General features: G+C 41.4%; 17 non-coding genes across 17 annotated transcripts; all 17 read left to right on the top strand.

Moving 5' to 3' along the window:
- The first annotated feature begins 375 nt into the window (after positions 1–375).
- Positions 376–461, top strand: TRNAY-GUA (transfer RNA tyrosine (anticodon GUA)). Its single transcript is given in 2 exon segments — positions 376–412; positions 426–461. It is a non-coding gene; the product is annotated as a tRNA-Tyr (tRNA).
- Positions 462–2,268: 1,807 nt separating this feature from the next.
- Positions 2,269–2,354, top strand: TRNAY-GUA (transfer RNA tyrosine (anticodon GUA)). The gene is given in 2 exon segments: positions 2,269–2,305; positions 2,319–2,354. It is a non-coding gene; the product is annotated as a tRNA-Tyr (tRNA).
- A 548-nt stretch (positions 2,355–2,902) lies between these two features.
- Positions 2,903–2,988, top strand: TRNAY-GUA (transfer RNA tyrosine (anticodon GUA)). Its single transcript is given in 2 exon segments — positions 2,903–2,939; positions 2,953–2,988. It is a non-coding gene; the product is annotated as a tRNA-Tyr (tRNA).
- Positions 2,989–3,548: 560 nt separating this feature from the next.
- On the top strand, positions 3,549–3,634 carry TRNAY-GUA (transfer RNA tyrosine (anticodon GUA)). Its single transcript is given in 2 exon segments — positions 3,549–3,585; positions 3,599–3,634. It is a non-coding gene; the product is annotated as a tRNA-Tyr (tRNA).
- Positions 3,635–5,476: 1,842 nt separating this feature from the next.
- TRNAY-GUA (transfer RNA tyrosine (anticodon GUA)) lies at positions 5,477–5,562 on the top strand. Its single transcript is given in 2 exon segments — positions 5,477–5,513; positions 5,527–5,562. It is a non-coding gene; the product is annotated as a tRNA-Tyr (tRNA).
- A 3,099-nt stretch (positions 5,563–8,661) lies between these two features.
- Positions 8,662–8,747, top strand: TRNAY-GUA (transfer RNA tyrosine (anticodon GUA)). The gene is given in 2 exon segments: positions 8,662–8,698; positions 8,712–8,747. It is a non-coding gene; the product is annotated as a tRNA-Tyr (tRNA).
- A 549-nt stretch (positions 8,748–9,296) lies between these two features.
- TRNAY-GUA (transfer RNA tyrosine (anticodon GUA)) lies at positions 9,297–9,382 on the top strand. The gene is given in 2 exon segments: positions 9,297–9,333; positions 9,347–9,382. It is a non-coding gene; the product is annotated as a tRNA-Tyr (tRNA).
- Positions 9,383–9,930: 548 nt separating this feature from the next.
- TRNAY-GUA (transfer RNA tyrosine (anticodon GUA)) lies at positions 9,931–10,016 on the top strand. Its single transcript is given in 2 exon segments — positions 9,931–9,967; positions 9,981–10,016. It is a non-coding gene; the product is annotated as a tRNA-Tyr (tRNA).
- Positions 10,017–10,576: 560 nt separating this feature from the next.
- TRNAY-GUA (transfer RNA tyrosine (anticodon GUA)) lies at positions 10,577–10,662 on the top strand. Its single transcript is given in 2 exon segments — positions 10,577–10,613; positions 10,627–10,662. It is a non-coding gene; the product is annotated as a tRNA-Tyr (tRNA).
- A 1,841-nt stretch (positions 10,663–12,503) lies between these two features.
- Positions 12,504–12,589, top strand: TRNAY-GUA (transfer RNA tyrosine (anticodon GUA)). Its single transcript is given in 2 exon segments — positions 12,504–12,540; positions 12,554–12,589. It is a non-coding gene; the product is annotated as a tRNA-Tyr (tRNA).
- A 2,453-nt stretch (positions 12,590–15,042) lies between these two features.
- TRNAY-GUA (transfer RNA tyrosine (anticodon GUA)) lies at positions 15,043–15,128 on the top strand. The gene is given in 2 exon segments: positions 15,043–15,079; positions 15,093–15,128. It is a non-coding gene; the product is annotated as a tRNA-Tyr (tRNA).
- Positions 15,129–15,676: 548 nt separating this feature from the next.
- Positions 15,677–15,762, top strand: TRNAY-GUA (transfer RNA tyrosine (anticodon GUA)). The gene is given in 2 exon segments: positions 15,677–15,713; positions 15,727–15,762. It is a non-coding gene; the product is annotated as a tRNA-Tyr (tRNA).
- Positions 15,763–16,322: 560 nt separating this feature from the next.
- On the top strand, positions 16,323–16,408 carry TRNAY-GUA (transfer RNA tyrosine (anticodon GUA)). Its single transcript is given in 2 exon segments — positions 16,323–16,359; positions 16,373–16,408. It is a non-coding gene; the product is annotated as a tRNA-Tyr (tRNA).
- A 1,841-nt stretch (positions 16,409–18,249) lies between these two features.
- Positions 18,250–18,335, top strand: TRNAY-GUA (transfer RNA tyrosine (anticodon GUA)). Its single transcript is given in 2 exon segments — positions 18,250–18,286; positions 18,300–18,335. It is a non-coding gene; the product is annotated as a tRNA-Tyr (tRNA).
- A 560-nt stretch (positions 18,336–18,895) lies between these two features.
- On the top strand, positions 18,896–18,981 carry TRNAY-GUA (transfer RNA tyrosine (anticodon GUA)). The gene is given in 2 exon segments: positions 18,896–18,932; positions 18,946–18,981. It is a non-coding gene; the product is annotated as a tRNA-Tyr (tRNA).
- Positions 18,982–21,434: 2,453 nt separating this feature from the next.
- Positions 21,435–21,520, top strand: TRNAY-GUA (transfer RNA tyrosine (anticodon GUA)). The gene is given in 2 exon segments: positions 21,435–21,471; positions 21,485–21,520. It is a non-coding gene; the product is annotated as a tRNA-Tyr (tRNA).
- Positions 21,521–23,985: 2,465 nt separating this feature from the next.
- Positions 23,986–24,071, top strand: TRNAY-GUA (transfer RNA tyrosine (anticodon GUA)). The gene is given in 2 exon segments: positions 23,986–24,022; positions 24,036–24,071. It is a non-coding gene; the product is annotated as a tRNA-Tyr (tRNA).
- Positions 24,072–24,294: the final 223 nt, after the last annotated feature.

Genomic DNA, 24,294 nt, shown 5'->3' with positions numbered 1-24,294 from the left:
TTTCGGATCCCCATCTCTTGCTATGAACTGGCAAAACAGCAGAATCCCCTTGACAATCTTGATTTCTCAAGGGAAATGAGAGAACAGTATACACCATCCAAGATATTAAAATATTGTCAAGGCCCAACACGGCTGAATACTCTGAGGAGATGGCCTGTGAGGCGCGCCTTTCAACTTTTCCCCCTTAGTATGGTGGTCAGTAACATGCGGGAGACTGCGGAGGGGGTCATTTTTTTGGAACTGATGTGCTTTTACTCAATTCGGGAACCTCACAATCCAAATTTGTAGTATTTTGCACGAATTGCAAGAGATGTTTACAAGTCGACGGTTGAAGTGGAAGCTCGTAGTGAGTTTGCTAGAGAACGATTTGCCATGCCTTCGATAGCTCAGTTGGTAGAGCGGAGGACTGTAGTGGTAAAACAGGCATCCTTAGGTCGCTGGTTCAAATCCGGCTCGAAGGACTTTTGCCAAATGCACATTTTATTGAATACTTGGAAAGTAAAATACTTGGAAAGTAAAATAACAGACAATTTATAATTATATTATATTTCATCACTGAAAATAGATGCCTTTTGCTTTGAGGCTGTGGCCATGTTATTTTTCTGTCCGACACCAATCTTAGTTGGTTTCCTGTGAGGTATTTTGGATCCCCATCTCTTGCTATGAACTGACAAAACAGCAGAATCCCCTTGACAATCTTGATTTCTCAAGGGAAATGGGAGAACACTATACACCATCCAAGATATTAAAATATTGTCAAGGCCGAACACTGATGAATACTCTGAGGAGATGGCCTGTGAGGCGCCGCCTTTCAACTTTTCCTCCTTTGTATGGTGGTCAGTAACATGCGGGAGACTGCGGAGGGGGTCATTTTTTTAATTGTGAACTGATGTGCTTTTACTCAATTCGGGAACCTCACAAGCCAAATTTGTAGTATTTTGCACGAATTGCAAGAGATGTTTACAAGTCGACGGTTGAAGTGGAAGCTCGTATTGAGTTTGCTAGAGAATGATTTGCCAAGCCTTCGATAGCTCGTCGCTGGTTCAAATCCGGCTCAAAGGACTTTTGCCAAATGCACATTTTATTGAATACTTGGAAAGTAAAATACTTGGAAAGTAAAATAACAGACAATTTATAATTATATTATATTTCATCACTGAAAATAGATGCCTTTTGCTTTGAGGCTGTGGCCACGTTATTTTTCTGTCCGACACCAATCTTCGTTGGTTTCCTGTGAGGTATTTTGGATCCCCATCTCTTGCTATGAACTGACAAAACAGCAGAATCCCCTTGACAATCTTGATTTCTCAAGGGAAATGGGAGAACACTATACACCATCCAAGATATTAAAATATTGTCAAGGCCGAACACTGATGAAAACTCTGAGGAGATGGCCTGTGAGGCGCCGCCTTTCAACTTTTTCTACTTAGTATGGTGGTCAGTAACATGCGGGAGACTGCGGAGGGGGTCATTTTTTTAATTGTGAACTGATGTGCTTTTACTCAATTCGGGAACCTCACAAGCCAAATTTGTAGTATTTTGCACGAATTGCAAGAGATGTTTGAATGTCGACGGTTGAAGTGGAAGCTCGTATTGAGCTTGCTAGAGACTGATTTGCCAAGCCTTCGATAGCTCAGTTGGTACAGCGGAGGACTGTAGTGGTAAAACAGGCATCCTTAGGTCGCTGGTTAAAATCCGGCTCGAAGGACTTTTGCCAAATGCACATTTTATTGAATACTTGGAAAGTAAAATACTTGGAAAGTAAAATAACAGACAATTTATAATTATATTATATTTCATCACTGAAAATAGATGGCTTTTGCTTTGAGGCTGTGACCATGTTATTTTTCTGTCCAACACGAATCTTCATTGGTTTCCTGTGAGGTGTTTTGGATCCCCATCTCTTGCTATGAACTGGCAAAACAGCAGAATCCCCTTGACAATCTTGATTTCTCAAGGGAAATGAGAGAACACTATACACCATCCAAGATATTAAAATATTGTCAAGGCCCAACGCGGCTGAATACTCTGAGGAGATGGCCTGTGAGGTGCCGCCTTTCAACTTTTCCCCCTTAGTATGGTGGTCAGTAATATGCGGGAGACTGCGGAGGGGGTCATTTTTTTAATTGGGAACTGATGTGCTTTTACTCAATTCGGGAACCTGACAAGCCAAATTTGTAGTATTTTGCACGAATTGCAAGAGATGTTTACAAGTCGACGGTTGAAGTGGAAGCTCGTATTGAGTTTGCTAGAAAATGATTTGCCAAGCCTTTGATAGCTCAGTTGGTAGAGCGGAGGACTGTAGTGGTAAAACAGGCATCCTTAGGTCGCTGGTTCAAATCCGGCTCGAAGGACTTTTGCCAAATGCACATTTTGGAAAGTAAAATACTTGGAAAGTAAAATAACAGACAATTTAGAATTATATTATATTTCATCACTGAAAATAGATGCCTTTTGCTTTGAGGCTGTGGCCACGTTATTTTTCTGTACAACACGAATCTTCATTGCTTTCCTGTGAGGTGTTTCGGATCCCCATCTCTTGCTATGAACTGGCAAAACAGCAGAATCCCCTTGACAATCTTGATTTCTCAAGGGAAATGAGAGAACAGTATACACCATCCAAGATATTAAAATATTGTCAAGGCCCAACACGGCTGAATACTCTGAGGAGATGGCCTGTGAGGCGCGCCTTTCAACTTTTCCCCCTTAGTATGGTGGTCAGTAACATGCGGGAGACTGCGGAGGGGGTCATTTTTTTAATTGTGAACTGATGTGCTTTGACTCAATTCGGGAACCTCACAAGCCAAATTTGTAGTATTTTGCACGAATTGCAAGAGATGTTTGAAGGTCGAAGGTTGAAGTGGAAGCTCGTATTGAGCTTGCTAGAGACTTATTTGCCAAGCCTTCGATAGCTCAGTTGGTAGAGCGGAGGACTGTAGTGGTAAAACAGGCATCCTTAGGTCGCTGGTTCAAATCCGGCTCGAAGGACTTTTGCCAAATGCACATTTTATTGAATACTTGGAAAGTAAAATACTTGGAAAGTAAAATAACAGACAATTTATAATTATATTATATTTCATCACTGAAAATAGATGCCTTTTGCTTTGAGGCTGTGACCACGTTATTTTTCTGTCCAACACGAATCTTCATTGGTTTCCTGTGAGGTGTTTTGGATCCCCATCTCTTGCTATGAACTTGCAAAACAGCAGAATCCCCTTGACAATCTTGATTTCTCAAGAGAAATGAGAGAACACTATACACCATCCAAGATATTAAAATATTGTCAAGGCCCAACGCGGCTGAATACTCTGAGGAGATGGCCTGTGAGGTGCCGCCTTTCAACTTTTCCCCCTTAGTATGGTGGTCAGTAACATGCGGGCGACTGCGGAGGGGGTCATTTTTTTAATTGGGAACTGATGTGCTTTTACTCAATTCGGGAACCTCACAAGCCAAATTTGTAGTATTTTGCACGAATTGCAAGAGATGTTTACAAGTCGACGGTTGAAGTGGAAGCTCGTATTGAGTTTGCTAGAGAATGATTTGCCAAGCCTTTGATAGCTCAGTTGGTAGAGCGGAGGACTGTAGTGGTAAAACAGGCATCCTTAGGTCGCTGGTTCAAATCCGGCTCGAAGGACTTTTGCCAAATGCACATTTTGGGAAGTAAAATACTTGGAAAGTAAAATAACAGACAATTTAGAATTATATTATATTTCATTACTGAAAATAGATGCCTTTTGCTTTGAGGCTGTGGCCACGTTATTTTTCTGTCCAACACGAATCTTCATTGGTTTCCTGTCAGGTGTTTTGGATCACCATCTCTTGCTATGAACTGGCAAAACAGCAGAATCCCCTTGACAATCTTGATTTCTCAAGGGAAATGAGAGAACACTATACACCATCCAAGATATTAAAATATTGTCAAGGCCCAACACGGCTGAATACTCTGAGGAGATGGCCTGTGAGGCGCCGCCTTTCAACTTTTCCCCCTTAGTATGGTGGTCATTAACATGCGGGAGACTGCGGAGGGGGTCATTTTTTTAATTGGGAACTGATGTGCTTTTACTCAATTCGGGAACCTCACAAGCCAAATTTGTAGTATTTTGCACGAATTGCAAGAGATGTTTACAAGTCGACGGTTGAAGTGGAAGCTCGTATTGAGTTGGCTAGAGAATGATTTGCCAAGCCTTCGAAAGCTCAGTTGGTAGAGCGGAGGACTGTAGTGGTAAAACAGGCATCCTTAGGTCGCTGGTCCAAATCCGGCTCGAAGGACTTTTGCCAAATGCAAATTTTATTGAATACTTGGAAAGTAAAATACTTGGATAAATAAAATAACAGACAATTTATAATTATATTATATTTCATCACTGAAAATAGATGCCTTTTGCTTTGAGGCTGTGGCCACGTTATGTTTCTGTCCAACACCAATCTTCATTGGTTTCCTGTGAGGTGTTTCGGATCCCCATCTCTTGTTATGAACTGGCAAAACAGCAGAATCCCCTTGACAATCTTGATTTCTCAAGGGAAATGAGAGAACAGTATACACCATCCAAGATATTAAAATATTGTCAAGGCCCAACACGGCTGAATACTCTGAGGAGATGGCCTGTGAGGCGCCGCCTTTCAACTTTTCCCCCTTAGTATGGTGGTCAGTAACATGCGGGAGACTGCGGAGGGGGTCATTTTTTTAATTGGGAACTGATGTGCTTTTACTCAATTCGGGAACGTCACAAGCCAAATTTGTAGTATTTTGCACGAATTGCAAGAGATGTTTACAAGTCGACGGTTGAAGTGGAAGCTCGTATTGAGTTTGCTAGAGAACGATTTGCCAAGCCTTCGATAGCTCAGTTGGTAGAGCGGAGGACTGTAGTGGTAAAACAGGCATCCTTAGGTCGCTGGTTCAAATCTGGCTCGAAGGACTTTTGCCAAATGCACATTTTATTGAATACTTGGAAAGTAAAATACTTGGAAAGTAAAATAACAGACAATTTATAATTATATTATATTTCATCACTGAAAATAGATGCCTTTTGCTTTGAGGCTGTGGCCACGTTATTTTTCTGTCCCACACCAATCTTCGTTGGTTTCCTGTGAGGTATTTTGGATCCCCCTCTCTTGCTATGAACTGACAAAACAGCAGAATCCCCTTGACAATCTTGATTTCTCAAGGGAAATGGGAGAACACTATACACCATCCAAGATATTAAAATATTGTCAAGGCCGAACACTGATGAATACTCTGAGGAGATGGCCTGTGAGGCGCCGCCTTTCAACTTTTCCTCCTTTGTATGGTGGTCAGTAACATGCGGGAGACTGCGGAGGGGGTCATTTTTTTAATTGTGAACTGATGTGCTTTGACTCAATTCGGGAACCTCACAAGCCAAATTTGTAGTATTTTGCACGAATTGCAAGAGATGTTTGAAGGTCGAAGGTTGAAGTGGAAGCTCGTATTGAGCTTGCTAGAGACTGATTTGCCAAGCCTTCGATAGCTCAGTTGGTAGAGCAGAGGACTGTAGTGGTAAAACAAGCATCCTTAGGTCGCTGGTTCAAATCCGGCTCGAAGGACTTTTGCCAAATGCACATTTTATTGAATACTTGGAAAGTAAAATACTTGGAAAGTAAAATAACAGACAATTTATAATTATATTATATTTCATCACTGAAAATAGATGCCTTTTGCTTTGAGGCTGTGGCCACGTTATATTTCTGTCCAACACGAATCTTCATTGGTTTCCTGTGAGGTATTTTGGATCCCCATCTCTTGCTATGAACTGGCAAAACAGCAGAATCCCCTTGACAATCTTGATTTCTCAAGGGAAATGAGAGAACACTATACACAATCCAAGATATTAAAATATTGTCAAGGCCCAACACGGCTGAATACTCTGAGGAGATGGCCTGTGAGGCGCCGCCTTTCAACTTTTCCCCCTTAGTATAGTGGTCATTAACATGCGGGAGACTGCGGAGGGGGTCATTTTTTTAATTGGGAACTGATGTGCTTTTACTCAATTCGGGAACCTCACAAGCCAAATTTGTAGTATTTTGCACGAATTGCAAGAGATGTTTGAATGTCGACGGTTGAAGTGGAAGCTCGTATTGAGCTTGCTAGAGACTGATTTAGCAAGCCTTCGATAGCTCAGTTGGTAGAGCGGAGGACTGTAGTGGTAAAACAGGCATCCTTAGGTCGCTTGTTCAAATCCGGCTCGAAGGACTTTTGCCAAATGCACATTTTATTGAATACTTGGAAAGTAAAATACTTGGAAAGTAAAATAACAGACAATTTATAATTATATTATATTTCATCACTGAAAATAGATGCCTTTTGCTTTGAGGCTGTGGCCATGTTATTTTTCTGTCCGACACCAATCTTAGTTGGTTTCCTGTGAGGTATTTTGGATCCCCATCTCTTGCTATGAACTGACAAAACAGCAGAATCCCCTTGACAATCTTGATTTCTCAAGGGAAATGGGAGAACACTATACACCATCCAAGATATTAAAATATTGTCAAGGCCGAACACTGATGAATACTCTGAGGAGATGGCCTGTGAGGCGCCGCCTTTCAACTTTTCCTCCTATGCATGGTGGTCAGTAACATGCGGGAGACTGCGGAGGGGGTCATTTTTTTAATTGTGAACTGATGTGCTTTTACTCAATTCGGGAACCTCACAAGCCAAATTTGTAGTATTTTGCACGAATTGCAAGAGATGTTTACAAGTCGACGGTTGAAGTGGAAGCTCGTATTGAGTTTGCTAGAGAATGATTTGCCAAGCCTTCGATAGCTCGTCGCTGGTTCAAATCCGGCTCAAAGGACTTTTGCCAAATGCACATTTTATTGAATACTTGGAAAGTAAAATACTTGGAAAGTAAAATAACAGACAATTTATAATTATATTATATTTCATCACTGAAAATAGATGCCTTTTGCTTTGAGGCTGTGGCCACGTTATTTTTCTGTCCGACACCAATCTTCGTTGGTTTCCTGTGAGGTATTTTGGATCCCCATCTCTTGCTATGAACTGACAAAACAGCAGAATCCCCTTGACAATCTTGATTTCTCAAGGGAAATGGGAGAACACTATACACCATCCAAGATATTAAAATATTGTCAAGGCCGAACACTGATGAAAACTCTGAGGAGATGGCCTGTGAGGCGCCGCCTTTCAACTTTTCCTCCTTAGTATGGTGGTCAGTAACATGCGGGAGACTGCGGAGTGGGTCATTTGTTTAATTGTGAACTGATGTGCTTTTACTCAATTCGGGAACCTCACAAGCCAAATTTGTAGTATTTTGCACGAATTGCAAGAGATGTTTGAATGTCGACGGTTGAAGTGGAAGCTCGTATTGAGCTTGCTAGAGACTGATTTGCCAAGCCTTCGATAGCTCAGTTGGTACAGCGGAGGACTGTAGTGGTAAAACAGGCATCCTTAGGTCGCTGGTTAAAATCCGGCTCGAAGGACTTTTGCCAAATGCACATTTTATTGAATACTTGGAAAGTAAAATACTTGGAAAGTAAAATAACAGACAATTTATAATTATATTATATTTCATCACTGAAAATAGATGGCTTTTGCTTTGAGGCTGTGACCATGTTATTTTTCTGTCCAACACGAATCTTCATTGGTTTCCTGTGAGGTGTTTTGGATCCCCATCTCTTGCTATGAACTGGCAAAACAGCAGAATCCCCTTGACAATCTTGATTTCTCAAGGGAAATGAGAGAACACTATACACCATCCAAGATATTAAAATATTGTCAAGGCCCAACGTGGCTGAATACTCTGAGGAGATGGCCTGTGAGGTGCTGCCTTTCAACTTTTCCCCCTTAGTATGGTGGTCAGTAATATGCGGGAGACTGCGGAGGGGGTCATTTTTTTAATTGGGAACTGATGTGCTTTTACTCAATTCGGGAACCTGACAAGCCAAATTTGTAGTATTTTGCACGAATTGCAAGAGATGTTTACAAGTCGACGGTTGAAGTGGAAGCTCGTATTGAGTTTGCTAGTGTTGATTCGCCAAGCCTTTGATAGCTCAGTTGGTAGAGCGGAGGACTGTAGTGGTAAAACAGGCATCCTTAGTTCGCTGGTTCAAATCCTGCTCAAAGGACTTTTGCCAAATGCACATTTTATTGAATACTTGGAAAGTAAAATACTTGGAAAGTAAAATAACAGACAATTTATAATTATATTATATTTCATCACTGAAAATAGATGCCTTTTGCTTTGAGGCTGCGGCCACGTTATTTTTCTGTCCAACACAAATCTTCATTGGTTTCCTGTCAGGTATTTTGGATCCCCATCTCTTGCTATGAACTGGCAAAACAGCAGAATCCCCTTGACAATCTTGATTTCTCAAGGGAAATGAGAGAACACTATACACCATCCAAGATATTAAAATATTGTCAAGGCCCAACACGGCTGAATACTCTGAGGAGATGGCCTGTGAGGCGCCGCCTTTCAACTTTTCCCCCTTAGTATAGTGGTCATTAACATGCGGGAGACTGCGGAGGGGGTCATTTTTTTAATTGGGAACTGATGTGCTTTTACTCAATTTCGGGAACCTCACAAGCCAAATTTGTAGTATTTTGCACGAATTGCAAGAGATGTTTACAAGTCGAAGGTTGAAGTGGAAGCTCGTATTGAGTTTGCTAGAGAATGATTTGCCAAGCCTTTGATAGCTCAGTTGGTAGAGCGGAGGACTGTAGTCGTAAAACAGGCATCCTTAGGTCGCTGGTTCAAATCCGGCTCGAAGGACTTTTGCCAAATGCACATTTTGGAAAGTAAAATACTTGGAAAGTAAAATAACAGACAATTTATAATTATATTATATTTCATCACTGAAAATAGATGCCTTTTGCTTTGAGGCTGTGGCCACGTTATTTTTCTGTCCAACACAAATCTTCATTGGTTTCCTGTCAGGTATTTTGGATCCCCATCTCTTGCTATGAACTGGCAAAACAGCAGAATCCCCTTGACAATCTTGATTTCTCAAGGGAAATGAGAGAACACTATACACCATCCAAGATATTAAAATATTGTCAAGGCCCAACACGGCTGAATACTCTGAGGAGATGGCCTGTGAGGCGCCGCCTTTCAACTTTTCCCCCTTAGTATAGTGGTCATTAACATGCGGGAGACTGCGGAGGGGGTCATATTTTTAATTGGGAACTGATGTGCTTTTACTCAATTCGGGAACCTCACAAGCCAAATTTGTAGTATTTTGCACGAATTGCAAGAGATGTTTACAAGTCGACGGTTGAAGTGGAAGCTCGTATTGAGTTTGCTAGAAAATGATTTGCCAAGCCTTTGATAGCTCAGTTGGTAGAGCGGAGGACTGTAGTGGTAAAACAGGCATCCTTAGGTCGCTGGTTCAAATCCGGCTCGAAGGACTTTTGCCAAATGCACATTTTGGAAAGTAAAATACTTGGAAAGTAAAATAACAGACAATTTAGAATTATATTATATTTCATCACTGAAAATAGATGCCTTTTGCTTTGAGGCTGTGGCCACGTTATTTTTCTGTCCAACACGAATCTTCATTGCTTTCCTGTGAGGTGTTTCGGATCCCCATCTCTTGCTATGAACTGGCAAAACAGCAGAATCCCCTTGACAATCTTGATTTCTCAAGGGAAATGAGAGAACAGTATACACCATCCAAGATATTAAAATATTGTCAAGGCCCAACACGGCTGAATACTCTGAGGAGATGGCCTGTGAGGCGCGCCTTTCAACTTTTCCCCCTTAGTATGGTGGTCAGTAACATGCGGGAGACTGCGGAGGGGGTCATTTTTTTAATTGTGAACTGATGTGCTTTGACTCAATTCGGGAACCTCACAAGCCAAATTTGTAGTATTTTGCACGAATTGCAAGAGATGTTTGAAGGTCGAAGGTTGAAGTGGAAGCTCGTATTGAGCTTGCTAGAGACTGATTTGCCAAGCCTTCGATAGCTCAGTTGGTAGAGCGGAGGACTGTAGTGGTAAAACAGGCATCCTTAGGTCGCTGGTTCAAATCCGGCTCGAAGGACTTTTGCCAAATGCACATTTTATTGAATACTTGGAAAGTAAAATACTTGGAAAGTAAAATAACAGACAATTTATAATTATATTATATTTCATCACTGAAAATAGATGCCTTTTGCTTTGAGGCTGTGACCACGTTATTTTTCTGTCCAACACGAATCTTCATTGGTTTCCTGTGAGGTGTTTTGGATCCCCATCTCTTGCTATGAACTTGCAAAACAGCAGAATCCCCTTGACAATCTTGATTTCTCAAGAGAAATGAGAGAACACTATACACCATCCAAGATATTAAAATATTGTCAAGGCCCAACGCGGCTGAATACTCTGAGGAGATGGCCTGTGAGGTGCCGCCTTTCAACTTTTCCCCCTTAGTATGGTGGTCAGTAACATGCGGGCGACTGCGGAGGGGGTCATTTTTTTAATTGGGAACTGATGTGCTTTTACTCAATTCGGGAACCTCACAAGCCAAATTTGTAGTATTTTGCACGAATTGCAAGAGATGTTTACAAGTCGACGGTTGAAGTGGAAGCTCGTATTGAGTTTGCTAGAGAATGATTTGCCAAGCCTTTGATAGCTCAGTTGGTAGAGCGGAGGACTGTAGTGGTAAAACAGGCATCCTTAGGTCGCTGGTTCAAATCCGGCTCGAAGGACTTTTGCCAAATGCACATTTTGGAAAGTAAAATACTTCGAAAGTAAAATAACAGACAATTTAGAATTATATTATATTTCATTACTGAAAATAGATGCCTTTTGCTTTGAGGCTGTGGCCACGTTATTTTTCTGTCCAACACGAATCTTCATTGGTTTCCTGTCAGGTGTTTTGGATCACCATCTCTTGCTATGAACTGGCAAAACAGCAGAATCCCCTTGACAATCTTGATTTCTCAAGGGAAATGAGAGAACACTATACACCATCCAAGATATTAAAATATTGTCAAGGCCCAACACGGCTGAATACTCTGAGGAGATGGCCTGTGAGGCGCCGCCTTTCAACTTTTCCCCCTTAGTATGGTGGTCATTAACATGCGGGAGACTGCGGAGGGGGTCATTTTTTTAATTGGGAACTGATGTGCTTTTACTCAATTCGGGAACCTCACAAGCCAAATTTGTAGTATTTTGCACGAATTGCAAGAGATGTTTACAAGTCGACGGTTGAAGTGGAAGCTCGTATTGAGTTGGCTAGAGAATGATTTGCCAAGCCTTCGAAAGCTCAGTTGGTAGAGCGGAGGACTGTAGTGGTAAAACAGGCATCCTTAGGTCGCTGGTCCAAATCCGGCTCGAAGGACTTTTGCCAAATGCAAATTTTATTGAATACTTGGAAAGTAAAATACTTGGAAAATAAAATAACAGACAATTTATAATTATATTATATTTCATCACTGAAAATAGATGCCTTTTGCTTTGAGGCTGTGGCCACTTTATGTTTCTGTCCAACACCAATCTTCATTGGTTTCCTGTGAGGTGTTTCGGATCCCCATCTCTTGTTATGAACTGGCAAAACAGCAGAATCCCCTTGACAATCTTGATTTCTCAAGGGAAATGAGAGAACAGTATACACCATCCAAGATATTAAAATATTGTCAAGGCCCAACACGGCTGAATACTCTGAGGAGATGGCCTGTGAGGCGCCGCCTTTCAACTTTTCCCCCTTAGTATGGTGGTCAGTAACATGCGGGAGACTGCGGAGGGGGTCATTTTTTTAATTGGGAACTGATGTGCTTTTACTCAATTCGGGAACGTCACAAGCCAAATTTGTAGTATTTTGCACGAATTGCAAGAGATGTTTACAAGTCGACGGTTGAAGTGGAAGCTCGTATTGAGTTTGCTAGAGAACGATTTGCCAAGCCTTCGATAGCTCAGTTGGTAGAGCAGAGGACTGTAGTGGTAAAACAGGCATCCTTAGGTCGCTGGTTCAAATCTGGCTCGAAGGACTTTTGCCAAATGCACATTTTATTGAATACTTGGAAAGTAAAATACTTGGAAAGTAAAATAACAGACAATTTATAATTATATTATATTTCATCACTGAAAATAGATGCCTTTTGCTTTGAGGCTGTGGCCACGTTATTTTTCTGTCCGACACCAATCTTCGTTGGTTTCCTGTGAGGTATTTTGGATCCCCCTCTCTTGCTATGAACTGACAAAACAGCAGAATCCCCTTGACAATCTTGATTTCTCAAGGGAAATGGGAGAACACTATACACCATCCAAGATATTAAAATATTGTCAAGGCCGAACACTGATGAATACTCTGAGGAGATGGCCTGTGAGGCGCCGCCTTTCAACTTTTCCTCCTTTGTATGGTGGTCAGTAACATGCGGGAGACTGCGGAGGGGGTCATTTTTTTAATTGTGAACTGATGTGCTTTGACTCAATTCGGGAACCTCACAAGCCAAATTTGTAGTATTTTGCACGAATTGCAAGAGATGTTTGAAGGTCGAAGGTTGAAGTGGAAGCTCGTATTGAGCTTGCTAGAGACTGATTTGCCAAGCCTTCGATAGCTCAGTTGGTAGAGCAGAGGACTGTAGTGGTAAAACAAGCATCCTTAGGTCGCTGGTTCAAATCCGGCTCGAAGGACTTTTGCCAAATGCACATTTTATTGAATACTTGGAAAGTAAAATACTTGGAAAGTAAAATAACAGACAATTTATAATTATATTATATTTCATCACTGAAAATAGATGCCTTTTGCTTTGAGGCTGTGGCCATGTTATTTTTCTGTCCGACACCAATCTTAGTTGGTTTCCTGTGAGGTATTTTGGATCCCCATCTCTTGCTATGAACTGACAAAACAGCAGAATCCCCTTGACAATCTTGATTTCTCAAGGGAAATGGGAGAACACTATACACCATCCAAGATATTAAAATATTGTCAAGGCCGAACACTGATGAATACTCTGAGGAGATGGCCTGTGAGGCGCCGCCTTTCAACTTTTCCTCCTTTGTATGGTGGTCAGTAACATGCGGGAGACTGCGGAGGGGGTCATTTTTTTAATTGTGAACTGATGTGCTTTTACTCAATTCGGGAACCTCACAAGCCAAATTTGTAGTATTTTGCACGAATTGCAAGAGATGTTTACAAGTCGACGGTTGAAGTGGAAGCTCGTATTGAGTTTGCTAGAGAATGATTTGCCAAGCCTTCGATAGCTCGTCGCTGGTTCAAATCCGGCTCAAAGGACTTTTGCCAAATGCACATTTTATTGAATACTTGGAAAGTAAAATACTTGGAAAGTAAAATAACAGACAATTTATAATTATATTATATTTCATCACTGAAAATAGATGCCTTTTGCTTTGAGGCTGTGGCCACGTTATTTTTCTGTCCGACACCAATCTTCGTTGGTTTCCTGTGAGGTATTTTGGATCCCCATCTCTTGCTATGAACTGACAAAACAGCAGAATCCCCTTGACAATCTTGATTTCTCAAGGGAAATGGGAGAACACTATACACCATCCAAGATATTAAAATATTGTCAAGGCCGAACACTGATGAAAACTCTGAGGAGATGGCCTGTGAGGCGCCGCCTTTCAACTTTTCCTCCTTAGTATGGTGGTCAGTAACATGCGGGAGACTGCGGAGTGGGTCATTTGTTTAATTGTGAACTGATGTGCTTTTACTCAATTCGGGAACCTCACAAGCCAAATTTGTAGTATTTTGCACGAATTGCAAGAGATGTTTGAATGTCGACGGTTGAAGTGGAAGCTCGTATTGAGCTTGCTAGAGACTGATTTGCCAAGCCTTCGATAGCTCAGTTGGTACAGCGGAGGACTGTAGTGGTAAAACAGGCATCCTTAGGTCGCTGGTTAAAATCCGGCTCGAAGGACTTTTGCCAAATGCACATTTTATTGAATACTTGGAAAGTAAAATACTTGGAAAGTAAAATAACAGACAATTTATAATTATATTATATTTCATCACTGAAAATAGATGGCTTTTGCTTTGAGGCTGTGACCATGTTATTTTTCTGTCCAACACGAATCTTCATTGGTTTCCTGTGAGGTGTTTTGGATCCCCATCTCTTGCTATGAACTGGCAAAACAGCAGAATCCCCTTGACAATCTTGATTTCTCAAGGGAAATGAGAGAACACTATACACCATCCAAGATATTAAAATATTGTCAAGGCCCAACGCGGCTGAATACTCTGAGGAGATGGCCTGTGAGGTGCCGCCTTTCAACTTTTCCCCCTTAGTATGGTGGTCAGTAATATGCGGGAGACTGCGGAGGGGGTCATTTTTTTAATTGGGAACTGATGTGCTTTTACTCAATTCGGGAACCTGACAAGCCAAATTTGTAGTATTTTGCACGAATTGCAAGAGATGTTTACAAGTCGACGGTTGAAGTGGAAGCTCGTATTGAGTTTGCTAGTGTTGATTCGCCAAGCTTTTGATAGCTCAGTTGGTAGAGCGGAGGACTGTAGTGGTAAAACAGGCATCCTTAGTTCGCTGGTTCAAATCCTGCTCAAAGGACTTTTGCCAAATGCACATTTTATTGAATACTTGGAAAGTAAAATACTTGGAAAGTAAAATAACAGACAATTTATAATTATATTATATTTCATCACTGAAAATAGATGCCTTTTGCTTTGAGGCTGCGGCCACGTTATTTTTCTGTCCAACACAAATCTTCATTGGTTTCCTGTCAGGTATTTTGGATCCCCATCTCTTGCTATGAACTGGCAAAACAGCAGAATCCCCTTGACAATCTTGATTTCTCAAGGGAAATGAGAGAACACTATACACCATCCAAGATATTAAAATATTGTCAAGGCCCAACACGGCTGAATACTCTGAGGAGATGGCCTGTGAGGCGCCGCCTTTCAACTTTTCCCCCTTAGTATAGTGGTCATTAACATGCGGGAGACTGCGGAGGGGGTCATTTTTTTAATTGGGAACTGATGTGCTTTTACTCAATTTCGGGAACCTCACAAGCCAAATTTGTAGTATTTTGCACGAATTGCAAGAGATGTTTACAAGTCGACGGTTGAAGTGGAAGCTCGTATTGAGTTTGCTAGAGAATGATTTGCCAAGCCTTTGATAGCTCAGTTGGTAGAGCGGAGGACTGTAGTCGTAAAACAGGCATCCTTAGGTCGCTGGTTCAAATCCGGCTCGAAGGACTTTTGCCAAATGCACATTTTGGAAAGTAAAATACTTGGAAAGTAAAATAACAGACAATTTAGAATTATATTATATTTCATCACTGAAAATAGATGCCTTTTGCTTTGAGGCTGTGGCCACGTTATTTTTCTGTCCAACACGAATCTTCATTGCTTTCCTGTGAGGTGTTTCGGATCCCCATCTCTTGCTATGAACTGGCAAAACAGCAGAATCCCCTTGACAATCTTGATTTCTCAAGGGAAATGAGAGAACAGTATACACCATCCAAGATATTAAAATATTGTCAAGGCCCAACACGGCTGAATACTCTGAGGAGATGGCCTGTGAGGCGCGCCTTTCAACTTTTCCCCCTTAGTATGGTGGTCAGTAACATGCGGGAGACTGCGGAGGGGGTCATTTTTTTAATTGTGAACTGATGTGCTTTGACTCAATTCGGGAACCTCACAAGCCAAATTTGTAGTATTTTGCAGGAATTGCAAGAGATGTTTGAAGGTCGAAGGTTGAAGTGGAAGCTCGTATTGAGCTTGCTAGAGACTGATTTGCCAAGCCTTCGATAGCTCAGTTGGTAGAGCGGAGGACTGTAGTGGTAAAACAGGCATCCTTAGGTCGCTGGTTCAAATCCGGCTCGAAGGACTTTTGCCAAATGCACATTTTATTGAATACTTGGAAAGTAAAATACTTGGAAAGTAAAATAACAGACAATTTATAATTATATTATATTTCATCACTGAAAATAGATGCCTTTTGCTTTGAGGCTGTGACCACGTTATTTTTCTGTCCAACACGAATCTTCATTGGTTTCCTGTGAGGTGTTTTGGATCCCCATCTCTTGCTATGAACTTGCAAAACAGCAGAATCCCCTTGACAATCTTGATTTCTCAAGAGAAATGAGAGAACACTATACACCATCCAAGATATTAAAATATTGTCAAGGCCCAACGCGGCTGAATACTCTGAGGAGATGGCCTGTGAGGTGCCGCCTTTCAACTTTTCCCCCTTAGTATGGTGGTCAGTAACATGCGGGCGACTGCGGAGGGGGTCATTTTTTTAATTGGGAACTGATGTGCTTTTACTCAATTCGGGAACCTCACAAGCCAAATTTGTAGTATTTTGCACGAATTGCAAGAGATGTTTACAAGTCGACGGTTGAAGTGGAAGCTCGTATTGAGTTTGCTAGAGAATGATTTGCCAAGCCTTTGATAGCTCAGTTGGTAGAGCGGAGGACTGTAGTGGTAAAACAGGCATCCTTAGGTCGCTGGTTCAAATCCGGCTCAAAGGACTTTTGCCAAATGCACATTTTGGAAAGTAAAATACTTCGAAAGTAAAATAACAGACAATTTAGAATTATATTATATTTCATTACTGAAAATAGATGCCTTTTGCTTTGAGGCTGTGGCCACGTTATTTTTCTGTCCAACACGAATCTTCATTGGTTTCCTGTCAGGTGTTTTGGATCACCATCTCTTGCTATGAACTGGCAAAACAGCAGAATCCCCTTGACAATCTTGATTTCTCAAGGGAAATGAGAGAACACTATACACCATCCAAGATATTAAAATATTGTCAAGGCCCAACACGGCTGAATACTCTGAGGAGATGGCCTGTGAGGCGCCGCCTTTCAACTTTTCCCCCTTAGTATGGTGGTCATTAACATGCGGGAGACTGCGGAGGGGGTCATTTTTTTAATTGGGAACTGATGTGCTTTTACTCAATTCGGGAACCTCACAAGCCAAATTTGTAGTATTTTGCACGAATTGCAAGAGATGTTTACAAGTCGACGGTTGAAGTGGAAGCTCGTATTGAGTTGGCTAGAGAATGATTTGCCAAGCCTTCGAAAGCTCAGTTGGTAGAGCGGAGGACTGTAGTGGTAAAACAGGCATCCTTAGGTCGCTGGTCCAAATCCGGCTCGAAGGACTTTTGCCAAATGCAAATTTTATTGAATACTTGGAAAGTAAAATACTTGGAAAATAAAATAACAGACAATTTATAATTATATTATATTTCATCACTGAAAATAGATGCCTTTTGCTTTGAGGCTGTGGCCACGTTATGTTTCTGTCCAACACCAATCTTCATTGGTTTCCTGTGAGGTGTTTCGGATCCCCATCTCTTGTTATGAACTGGCAAAACAGCAGAATCCCCTTGACAATCTTGATTTCTCAAGGGAAATGAGAGAACAGTATACACCATCCAAGATATTAAAATATTGTCAAGGCCCAACACGGCTGAATACTCTGAGGAGATGGCCTGTGAGGCGCCGCCTTTCAACTTTTCCCCCTTAGTATGGTGGTCAGTAACATGCGGGAGACTGCGGAGGGGGTCATTTTTTTAATTGGGAACTGATGTGCTTTTACTCAATTCGGGAACGTCACAAGCCAAATTTGTAGTATTTTGCACGAATTGCAAGAGATGTTTACAAGTCGACGGTTGAAGTGGAAGCTCGTATTGAGTTTGCTAGAGAACGATTTGCCAAGCCTTCGATAGCTCAGTTGGTAGAGCGGAGGACTGTAGTGGTAAAACAGGCATCCTTAGGTCGCTGGTTCAAATCTGGCTCGAAGGACTTTTGCCAAATGCACATTTTATTGAATACTTGGAAAGTAAAATACTTGGAAAGTAAAATAACAGACAATTTATAATTATATTATATTTCATCACTGAAAATAGATGCCTTTTGCTTTGAGGCTGTGGCCACGTTATTTTTCTGTCCGACACCAATCTTCGTTGGTTTCCTGTGAGGTATTTTGGATCCCCCTCTCTTGCTATGAACTGACAAAACAGCAGAATCCCCTTGACAATCTTGATTTCTCAAGGGAAATGGGAGAACACTATACACCATCCAAGATATTAAAATATTGTCAAGGCCGAACACTGATGAATACTCTGAGGAGATGGCCTGTGAGGCGCCGCCTTTCAACTTTTCCTCCTTTGTATGGTGGTCAGTAACATGCGGGAGACTGCGGAGGGGGTCATTTTTTTAATTGTGAACTGATGTGCTTTGACTCAATTCGGGAACCTCACAAGCCAAATTTGTAGTATTTTGCACGAATTGCAAGAGATGTTTGAAGGTCGAAGGTTGAAGTGGAAGCTCGTATTGAGCTTGCTAGAGACTGATTTGCCAAGCCTTCGATAGCTCAGTTGGTAGAGCAGAGGACTGTAGTGGTAAAACAAGCATCCTTAGGTCGCTGGTTCAAATCCGGCTCGAAGGACTTTTGCCAAATGCACATTTTATTGAATACTTGGAAAGTAAAATACTTGGAAAGTAAAATAACAGACAATTTATAATTATATTATATTTCATCACTGAAAATAGATGCCTTTTGCTTTGAGGCTGTGGCCACGTTATATTTCTGTCCAACACGAATCTTCATTGGTTTCCTGTGAGGTATTTTGGATCCCCATCTCTTGCTATGAACTGGCAAAACAGCAGAATCCCCTTGACAATCTTGATTTCTCAAGGGAAATGAGAGAACACTATACACCATCCAAGATATTAAAATATTGTCAAGGCCCAACACGGCTGAATACTCTGAGGAGATGGCCTGTGAGGCGCCGCCTTTCAACTTTTCCCCCTTAGTATAGTGGTCATTAACATGCGGGAGACTGCGGAGGGGGTCATTTTTTTAATTGGGAACTGATGTGCTTTTACTCAATTCGGGAACCTCACAAGCCAAATTTGTAGTATTTTGCACGAATTGCAAGAGATGTTTGAATGTCGACGGTTGAAGTGGAAGCTCGTATTGAGTTTGCTAGAGAACGATTTGCCACGCCTTCGATAGCTCAGTTGGTAGAGCGGAGGACTGTAGTGGTAAAACAGGCATCCTTAGGTCGCTGGTTCAAATCCGGCTCGAAGGACTTTTGCCAAATGCACATTTTATTGAATACTTGGAAAGTAAAATACTTGGAAAGTAAAATAACAGACAATTTATAATTATATTATATTTCATCACTGAAAATAGATGCCTTTTGCTTTGAGGCTGTGGCCATGTTATTTTTCTGTCCGACACCAATCTTAGTTGGTTTCCTGTGAGGTATTTTGGATCCCCATCTCTTGCTATGAACTGACAAAACTGCAGAATCCCCTTGACAATCTTGATTTCTCAAGGGAAATGGGAGAACACTATACACCATCCAAGATATTAAAATATTGTCAAGGCCGAACACTGATGAATACTCTGAGGAGATGGCCTGTGAGGCGCCGCCTTTCAACTTTTCCTCCTTTGTATGGTGGTCAGTAACATGCGGGAGACTGCGGAGGGGGTCATTTTTTTAATTGTGAACTGATGTGCTTTTACTCAATTCGGGAACCTCACAAGCCAAATTTGTAGTATTTTGCACGAATTGCAAGAGATGTTTACAAGTCGACGGTTGAAGTGGAAGCTCGTATTGAGTTTGCTAGAGAATGATTTGCCAAGCCTTCGATAGCTCGTCGCTGGTTCAAATCCGGCTCAAAGGACTTTTGCCAAATGCACATTTTATTGAATACTTGGAAAGTAAAATACTTGGAAAGTAAAATAACAGACAATTTATAATTATATTATATTTCATCACTGAAAATAGATGCCTTTTGCTTTGAGGCTGTGGCCACGTTATTTTTCTGTCCGACACCAATCTTCGTTGGTTTCCTGTGAGGTATTTTGGATCCCCATCTCTTGCTATGAACTGACAAAACAGCAGAATCCCCTTGACAATCTTGATTTCTCAAGGGAAATGGGAGAACACTATACACCATCCAAGATATTAAAATATTGTCAAGGCCGAACACTGATGAAAACTCTGAGGAGATGGCCTGTGAGGCGCCGCCTTTCAACTTTTCCTCCTTAGTATGGTGGTCAGTAACATGCGGGAGACTGCGGAGTGGGTCATTTGTTTAATTGTGAACTGATGTGCTTTTACTCAATTCGGGAACCTCACAAGCCAAATTTGTAGTATTTTGCACGAATTGCAAGAGATGTTTGAATGTCGACGGTTGAAGTGGAAGCTCGTATTGAGCTTGCTAGAGACTGATTTGCCAAGCCTTCGATAGCTCAGTTGGTACAGCGGAGGACTGTAGTGGTAAAACAGGCATCCTTAGGTCGCTGGTTAAAATCCGGCTCGAAGGACTTTTGCCAAATGCACATTTTATTGAATACTTGGAAAGTAAAATACTTGGAAAGTAAAATAACAGACAATTTATAATTATATTATATTTCATCACTGAAAATAGATGGCTTTTGCTTTGAGGCTGTGACCATGTTATTTTTCTGTCCAACACGAATCTTCATTGGTTTCCTGTGAGGTGTTTTGGATCCCCATCTCTTGCTATGAACTGGCAAAACAGCAGAATCCCCTTGACAATCTTGATTTCTCAAGGGAAATGAGAGAACACTATACACCATCCAAGATATTAAAATATTGTCAAGGCCCAACGCGGCTGAATACTCTGAGGAGATGGCCTGTGAGGTGCCGCCTTTCAACTTTTCCCCCTTAGTATGGTGGTCAGTAATATGCGGGAGACTGCGGAGGGGGTCATTTTTTTAATTGGGAACTGATGTGCTTTTACTCAATTCGGGAACCTGACAAGCCAAATTTGTAGTATTTTGCACGAATTGCAAGAGATGTTTACAAGTCGACGGTTGAAGTGGAAGCTCGTATTGAGTTTGCTAGTGTTGATTCGCCAAGCCTTTGATAGCTCAGTTGGTAGAGCGGAGGACTGTAGTGGTAAAACAGGCATCCTTAGTTCGCTGGTTCAAATCCTGCTCAAAGGACTTTTGCCAAATGCACATTTTATTGAATACTTGGAAAGTAAAATACTTGGAAAGTAAAATAACAGACAATTTATAATTATATTATATTTCATCACTGAAAATAGATGCCTTTTGCTTTGAGGCTGCGGCCACGTTATTTTTCTGTCCAACACAAATCTTCATTGGTTTCCTGTCAGGTATTTTGGATCCCCATCTCTTGCTATGAACTGGCAAAACAGCAGAATCCCCTTGACAATCTTGATTTCTCAAGGGAAATGAGAGAACACTATACACCATCCAAGATATTAAAATATTGTCAAGGCCCAACACGGCTGAATACTCTGAGGAGATGGCCTGTGAGGCGCCGCCTTTCAACTTTTCCCCCTTAGTATAGTGGTCATTAACATGCGGGAGACTGCGGAGGGGGTCATTTTTTTAATTGGGAACTGATGTGCTTTTACTCAATTTCGGGAACCTCACAAGCCAAATTTGTAGTATTTTGCACGAATTGCAAGAGATGTTTACAAGTCGACGGTTGAAGTGGAAGCTCGTATTGAGTTTGCTAGAGAATGATTTGCCAAGCCTTTGATAGCTCAGTTGGTAGAGCGGAGGACTGTAGTCGTAAAACAGGCATCCTTAGGTCGCTGGTTCAAATCCGGCTCGAAGGACTTTTGCCAAATGCACATTTTGGAAAGTAAAATACTTCGAAAGTAAAATAACAGACAATTTAGAATTATATTATATTTCATCACTGAAAATAGATGCCTTTTGCTTTGAGGCTGTGGCCACGTTATTTTTCTGTCCAACACGAATCTTCATTGGTTTCCTGTCAGGTGTTTTGGATCACCATCTCTTGCTATGAACTGGCAAAACAGCAGAATCCCCTTGACAATCTTGATTTCTCAAGGGAAATGAGAGAACACTATACACCATCCAAGATATTAAAATATTGTCAAGGCACAACACGGCTGAATACTCTGAGGAGATGGCCTGTGAGGCGCCGCCTTTCAACTTTTCCGCCTTAGTATGGTGGTCATTAACATGCGGGAGACTGCGGAGGGGGTCATTTTTTTAATTGGGAACTGATGTGCTTTTACTCAATTCGGGAACCTCACAAGCCAAATTTGTAGTATTTTGCACGAATTGCAAGAGATGTTTACAAGTCGACGGTTGAAGTGGAAGCTCGTATTGAGTTGGCTAGAGAATGATTTGCCAAGCCTTCGAAAGCTCAGTTGGTAGAGCGGAGGACTGTAGTGGTAAAAGAGGCATCCTTAGGTCGCTGGTTCAAATCCGGCTCGAAGGACTTTTGCCAAATGCAAATTTTATTGAATACTTGGAAAGTAAAATACTTGGAAAATAAAATAACAGACAATTTATAATTATATTATATTTCATCACTGAAAATAGATGCCTTTTGCTTTGAGGCTGTGGCCACGTTATGTTTCTGTCCAACACCAATCTTCATTGGTTTCCTGTGAGGTGTTTCGGATCCCCATCTCTTGTTATGAACTGGCAAAACAGCAGAATCCCCTTGACAATCTTGATTTCTCAAGGGAAATGAGAGAACAGTATACACCATCCAAGATATTAAAATATTGTCAAGGCCCAACACGGCTGAATACTCTGAGGAGATGGCCTGTGAGGCGCCGCCTTTCAACTTTTCCCCCTTAGTATGGTGGTCAGTAACATGCGGGAGACTGCGGAGGGGGTCATTTTTTTAATTGGGAACTGATGTGCTTTTACTCAATTCGGGAACGTCACAAGCCAAATTTGTAGTATTTTGCACGAATTGCAAGAGATGTTTACAAGTCGACGGTTGAAGTGGAAGCTCGTATTGAGTTTGCTAGAGAACGATTTGCCAAGCCTTCGATAGCTCAGTTGGTAGAGCGGAGGACTGTAGTGGTAAAACAGGCATCCTTAGGTCGCTGGTTCAAATCTGGCTCGTTTTATTGAATACTTGGAAAGTAAAATACTTGGAAAGTAAAATAACAGACAATTTATAATTATATTATATTTCATCACTGAAAATAGATGCCTTTTGCTTTGAGGCTGTGGCCACGTTATTTTTGTGTCCGACACCAATCTTCGTTGGTTTCCTGTGAGGTATTTTGGATCCAGCTCTCTTGCTATGAACTGACAAAACAGCAGAATCCCCTTGACAATCTTGATTTCTCGAGGGAAATGGGAGAACACTATACACCATCCAAGATATTAAAATATTGTCAAGGCCGAACACTGATGAATACTCTGAGGAGATGGCCTGTGAGGCGCCGCCTTTCAACTTTTCCTCCTTTGTATGGTGGTCAGTAACATGCGGGAGACTGTGGAGGGGGTCATTTTTTTAATTGTGAACTGATGTGCTTTGACTCAATTCGGGAACCTCACAAGCCAAATTTGTAGTATTTTGCACAAATTGCAAGAGATGTTTGAAGGTCGAAGGTTGAAGTGGAAGCTCGTATTGAGCTTGCTAGAGACTGATTTGCCAAGCCTTCGATAGCTCAGTTGGTAGAGCGGAGGTCTGTAGTGGTAAAACAAGCATCCTTAGGTCGCTGGTTCAAATCCGGCTCGAAGGACTTTTGCCAAATGCACATTTTATTGAATACTTGGAAAGTAAAATACTTGGAAAGTAAAATAACAGACAATTTATAATTATATTATATTTCATCACTGAAAATAGATGCCTTTTGCTTTGAGGCTGTGACCACGTTATTTTTCTGTCCAACACGAATCTTCATTGGTTTCCTGTGAGGTGTTTTGGATCCCTATCTCTTGCTATGAACTGGCAAAACAGCAGAATCCCCTTGACAATCTTGATTTCTCAAGAGAAATGAGAGAACACTATACACCATCCAAGATATTAAAATATTGTCAAGGCCCAACGCGGCTGAATACTCTGAGGAGATGGCCTGTGAGGTGCCGCCTTTCAACTTTTCCCCCTTAGTATGGTGGTCAGTAACATGCGGGCGACAGCGGAGGGTGTCATTTTTTTAATTGGGAACTGATGTGCTTTTACTCAATTCGGGAACCTCACAAGCCAAATTTGTAGTATTTTGCACGAATTGCAAGAGATGTTTACATGTCGACGGTTGAAGTGGAAGCTCGTATTGAGTTTGCTAGAGAATGATTTGCCAAGCCTTTGATAGCTCAGTTGGTAGAGCGGAGGACTGTAGTGGTAAAACAGGCATCCTTAGGTCGCTGGTTCAAATCCGGCTCAAAGGACTTTTGCCAAATGCACATTTTGGAAAGTAAAATACTTGGAAAGTAAAATAACAGACAATTTAGAATTATATTATATTTCATCACTGAAAATAGATGCCTTTTGCTTTGAGGCTGTGGCCACGTTATTTTTCTGTACAACACGAATCTTCATTGCTTTCCTGTCAGGTGTTTTGGATCACCATCTCTTGCTATGAACTGGCAAAACGGCAGAATCCCCTTGACA

The sequence above is a fragment of the Ambystoma mexicanum genome, chromosome 1p (assembly GCF_040938575.1).
Source record: "Ambystoma mexicanum isolate Mex_15411 chromosome 1p, UKY_AmexF1_1, whole genome shotgun sequence".
In the NCBI taxonomy this organism is placed as follows: Eukaryota; Metazoa; Chordata; class Amphibia; order Caudata; family Ambystomatidae; genus Ambystoma; species Ambystoma mexicanum.
This window is presented reverse-complemented; position numbering and strand designations above follow the sequence as displayed.